The sequence below is a fragment of the Micropterus salmoides genome, unplaced genomic scaffold (genome assembly GCF_014851395.1).
Source record: "Micropterus salmoides isolate LMB-PRFRI ecotype aquatic unplaced genomic scaffold, ASM1485139v1 Ms_hic_scaffold_3064, whole genome shotgun sequence".
Classification (NCBI taxonomy): Eukaryota; Metazoa; Chordata; class Actinopteri; order Centrarchiformes; family Centrarchidae; genus Micropterus; species Micropterus salmoides.
In genome coordinates this window covers 25,693-31,692 of record NW_024042334.1, presented here as the reverse complement: position 1 = coordinate 31,692, position 6,000 = coordinate 25,693, and positions in this window count along the sequence as shown.

Genomic DNA, 6,000 nt, shown 5'->3' with positions numbered 1-6,000 from the left:
AAGTAGAGAAAGACGGGTTCAGCAGTAGGCTACATGTTGCCGACCAGCTTGGCAATTTGGACTGGAGCAAGAGTTCTGTCTCTACACCACAGTAACAACTTTATGTTCATTGACTGCCTGGAGGGTAGCTAGTGTTTGGAAGGGAGAGGAGAGGTGTGTGCTGCAGCTCACTGTTTTTGAGGACGTGTCGGACTAGCTGCTCAGCGAGCATTAAGACACGTATTTTCATTGTGACGTCACAAGAAAGGGAAGTAAAGGCTGGACTACAAATGAGCTGTTTTCAGGCAGTTCAGAGCAGAGTTTTCTGTGGGAGATGGGAACTCCATTTGGGCTGGACTTCCCTCACTTTGCAAACATAGTACATGCACAAAAAAGATATATAACTCAATAAAGGAGAGGGGAAAAGCCAAAAAGCATAATACCACTCTTTAAGTCCGCTCGTTAAGTCCGAATGTGTCCCTTCCTTGATTATTTATTCCTTTAGTCTGTAAGGGCCCACCGATCAAAAGAATCAAAGCAGCTTTTCATAAAAATTAATCCAAGTAGTAAATCCTGTCATGTGAAGTCCATCGCTCTCTGCTAACTTCTCTGATACTGCACTGTGTTGTTTTCGTGGTGACTTCAAAATAAAAGCGCATAAGCCGTCTGTCGGAGCTAGAGCAAATGAATGATGTGTATTTTATATTATTTAATAATTTTTATAGAAGTATTATTCTGTTTGTAATAAATTATAGTTTCATAGTAGTCTCAGTTATGTGCAAAAGGAATAAAAGGCCTGTCCCATATGGACGCCTGTCCCAAATATATGCAGGGTAAAATTCAGTGACTTTAGTAAATAAAAGCCCGGGCTATTATTCAAGTTTTACAGTAAGTAAGTAAGTAAGTAAAATTCATTTATATAGCACTTTTCACAGATAAAATCACAAGGTGCTTCACAATAAAACAACAAAATACAGTTCTAGCTAAACACCAGAAACACATTGACATATGACAGACAACTTAATGCTTAGCAAAAGCTTGTTTGAATAACAGAGTCTTCAGCTGCTTTTTAAAAGAAACAACACAGTTTAAGGTGCGTAACGAACTGGGGAGTGCATTCCACAACCTGGGTGCAGCTGCTTGGAAAGGCCGGTCTCCTCTGGTCTTAGAGTGGGTACGGGGAACTACCAACAGCCTCTGATCTAATGACCTTAGGTTACGGGGGGGAGTATGTTGCTGTAACAGGTTGGAGATGTAAGAGGGAGTTTGACCATGTAACGCTCTAAAAGTAAGGACCAAGATTTTTAAATGAATTCTAAAATGAACTGGCAGCCAGTGAAGGGATGATAGGACTGGAGTGTTGTGCGCTCTTCTGTTTGTATGTGTGAAGAGTCTAGCGGCTGAGTTCTGGACAGCTTGGAGGCGAGTGAGTTCTTTATTACTCATGCATGTAAAAAGACTATTACAATAATCTAAACGGGAGGATATGAAGGCATGGATGATCATCTCTAATTCTATCTTTGACACCATCAATCTTAGTTTGGATATGTTCCTTAGTTGGAAGAAGCAGTTTTTAATTAGTTGGTTGGAGTGATGCGCTAGGGACATTGCTGAATCAAAGACAACACCTAGGTTCCATGCATTGTTTCATTTGTTATTCAGCATTTCTTGTTGCAAGCTGTATTTCAGAATATTTTTAACAAAAGGTTTCAAGAAGTGATGGTAGACATTCTGATTCTGACCTGTCCCCAGCATCCTCAGTGTAAATGACACTATCTCGCAACTTTTAAATGTCCCGCCCCATCCAGGCTGTGATTGGTTGGTTCACGACAAGTGACACTGATGAGCTACAACCATAAGAACCTGATATGGAGAGGGCAGAGGAGAGTACTGGCAGCTTGGGAGAAGTCCCGGTACGCTATAAAATGTCCCGGTGTTGTGCCGAATTACCTGCTTGCCGAGAATTGCATGCACCTCATGAGTGATAACGGTCATTAATGCTGAGAAAAGAGGTGGATGCAAATCTCGGCAGGGAGCCTACAAAATTTCATCTGCCGAATTATGCATCCACCTCTTTGGGTCCTTTTCAGACACTTTGCTGTGCTCATTGATCAAACGCGGTTATCATCACATATATTTACTGAATGTCAAGGAATGGTACTTCTGCTAAGTGTATTCAAATATTAAAGACTCTAAACATTCATAAAATATATACTTCGAATAATTTATCACCATTGATGAACCCCACAAAATTTATTATAGCGTTTAAAAGCATTATTTGGAGGTGCATGCAATTCTCGGCAGGCAGGCAAAACTCGGCATAACACCTGTACACCAAAGAGTAAAATGTCGAGGTGCGGCCCACTTCCTGCACTGCCTTAAAAACAAATTATTTTAAAAAGATTTGTATGAAATAAATATTCACCTCCTGAGCCATGGCACTCCAATTTACTTTCCAAGTTTAGCAGTTTAAGAATCACATTTTTATAAGCAACATTACATCCAGCCCGGTTTTTCCCCATTTGCATTGATCTGAGCTGGCACTGTTGAATTGACCATGTGGTGTCATTTTCACAGCATGGTGACAAGTACTCAGATTGAATTCAAACAGGGGATGATTAAAGATAAGTCTTTATTGTCAAGTCAAATGTATTTCTATAGCAAATTTCATAGAATGTAAGCTCATTGTGCAACATACACAACAACTTACTTTGCATTGTGTTAATTGATAAACATAATAATCCACTAACATATTTATTTTTGAAAGCATACTTACTTTACACACCTGTCTAAAACTCTTGCACAGTATTGTAATTATTGTTTATTTAGAAAAATAATACCTTGTTAGTTCTGAAATGCAAATGACTGAATTAAGAGGATGTTAGACTTTGTAAATACCAACAGGAACCCTGAAAGAAAACAGCTGCATCTTTGAACTTACTCAGAACCATTGATAGCGGCATTTCATTTGCCTGTAAACAGACTTTCGTTGGCTGCTCTTGCCAACAGGATAGCTTCTTCAAAGTTACAAGGTTGTTAATTTGTCATTATACAACACAAGGTTGTATAACAAAATGAACGTTTGTAGTCCCTTAATGCTATACACACATAAACAGACAATTACATATGTATTAATTAGTTAGCTATCATTTGTCACATAACATTAATTTAAGTAATGCTCTCAAAATAGTATGTACTTTGCATACAGTACTATTGTTTTAAAAATGTTTTGGTTTTGGACACATTAAAAAGTCTCACTTACTGTATAAGCGTACTATGCACATGTTAGTATGGAATTTTGGACCTCACACTCAAATCTTACAGCGGAATGTGTGTTGTCATCATGTAATGATGTAATTTTAGAACGTGAATGTAAAGTATAGAATGGATTGAAATAGAATGTGGTGATGTCATGTGATTTGAAACACAATGTTTCTTTCCAACTTTTACAAGGTTGATTTATTTGTCATTTTACAGCGGAGGCTTGTACAAATAGATGAACACAGACATACTCTGAGTTAAACTAGAATCAGTTCTTGGACAGGATAAAGATGGACGCAAAAAACCTGACAATAAGTAATTTCACTGCAGCTACAATTTCGGCCATGAGTCAAAACCAGCTGAGAAATGTGGTTAAATATCTCGTAGCAGAACTGGAGAAGATGAATTGCGTGTCAGAGCAAAATATTGCACTGAAGAAGCAAATTCTTAAGTACAAATCCAATGCAGAAGGCACTGAGTTTTTAATGAAGGAGCTCAACAAACTAAAGAAGAACCTACAAATAAGGATAGACTTTTCTAAAAGCTTGGAGGATAAGCAAAAGTATTTTGTAGAGCAGGAGAAACAACTGAACCAGGTGACCAAACAAAGAGACATCCTGAGTGAGCAGTTGAAGCACCACAAAAATGAATGCTTTGTGATGAAAAAGAAGAACATGGACTTGGAAGTGGCCCTAAGCAGGCTGGAGAAAGAACTTGTAGAGAAACATGTCTACGAGCTGGAGGTGGAGAAACTTCAGATGGAGAAAAGCAATCTGGAAAGCAATCTGTTACTTGTAAAAACTACAAAGAGGAACTTGTCCAAAAAGAAAAAGACCTTCTCAAAGAAAAGAGAAGGGGTGCTGACCTTGAGGAACAACTGGAACAGGCGATAACAAAGCTAGACAACCTTCCACCAAAGATAGCCATCAATGTGCCCTTGGACATTTCCCGTGACGTACGCAAAGCTTACAAGCATAACCTGCAGCTGCAAGGTAATGTCACGAAGACCCAACAACTGACCATCAAGTGCAGACAACTGGAGAAGAAGGATCAGGTAATAGCTGAAAAGGAGCAGCAGTGTGAGGAGCTGAAACACCGTTTGTCACGAATGTTTCCTCCTGAGAGATTAGAGTTGATCCCAAAGTTACAGTGGGAAATCAGAGCACAATCTAAAAACATCAGAGCACTAATGGCACAGGTTCACATGTGGCAAATAAAAGCTGAAGAGTACAAGAGCGAGAATGAGAAACTGGTTGACAAAGTGGCAGCTATCAAAAAGTTGTACCTGAACGAGCGAATGCATTACACGGATTTGAGGGAGGCCTTGAAGAGGAGTGGGGCCAAGCAGTTGCCTGAAGACAAATCAGGTGCCATCCAGGTCCCACCCAGCCCCAGCATGTTGCACAAACAGTCAGGAGAAAAACAGGGCCACACCAAGATGCAAACCCTCAAATCAAATCCTGTCTGCTTCCCACCCATCTCCAATAAGTTCCAGCTGGAGCATGACGTTGGATCAGCTCACACCCCGACACCCACCGACACAGAGTCTAAAATAATATCGAGTTATATCCATCTCCCAGCCATCTCCAACAAGTCTCTCCAGATGCAGTCTGCAGCACGTCAGACAAAAATCTTCATGACTCAATCAGATAATGAACAACAATAAAGCTACGTTCACACTGCAGGCCTAAATGCTCAGATCTGATTTATAGCCCAGATCTGATTTTTTTGATTGACTGTTTTTTTGTGGCCCATATAATCTGTGTTATCTGACTCCAGTCTGAACTGGCCGCAAATTTGCAATCTTACTATCAAGAAGGCATGACCCACCCTACTCTGCCTCTGATTGGCGCAGTCTGACGATGTTGTTTCTCACGTATCCTTCACTGAAAGAACAGGAAGCTTTTGCTACGCTGCTGTTTTCTACAAATTAGCTGGACATTGTAAAGATGTAATAATTGCTTCTAATGCAGTCCATTTGGTCACAGTATAGGTAGCAGGCTAGTTGCGGAGGGTAAGAAATATTGGGAATAGCCACAGCCATGACTCAACCTAACAACAACACCAGATCTCCCCTTTTAAGGATCAATGACTTACATATAAAAGTGGCACAAATCAGAACCAGAAAACATCAGATTCCCTAATTCATATTTTAACACCCTAACCCCAACCTTGACGAAAAGCTCCAAAACAGCAGTCTATGAACTACCTTCAAAATTAATACAATCAGTCTGTTCAGAGCAGGTTTCTTCCATTTCCACTATTACTGGTAGTTTTGGGAGTTTTCCTTGCCCCTTGAGTTTTGGTGTCCTGAAGACTAAGCAGCAAAAATAAATAAATGAATTGAATGAATAAATATTTTGATGATCCTGCACACAATCCATTTTACTATATATTTCAAACTAGTATCACCTATATTTTTGGGTTGTAAGCAGGGGCTTTGTAACTAAATCAACTACTAAAATTGGTTGCGCCACCATTACTTGGGTCAGAACCTCACTAGTTAGGATGTAAAGTTATAACTAATATAAGGCAAGTGGCCATTCAACAATGAAATATAGTAGATAGTATATAGAGTTCCACCGTCACGGTGACCGTGCACATTGGCTTCAAGCTGGGATGAGCCACTACAATGAGCACATTGCAGTATATCATTTAGTATGTCATTTGCACTAAAATGACATGCAGTTATTGAAAAATTATGCTGTGGGGCAGAAAACAGGATGTTTTACCATAAGTGAGAATACTTTTGTAGAACAG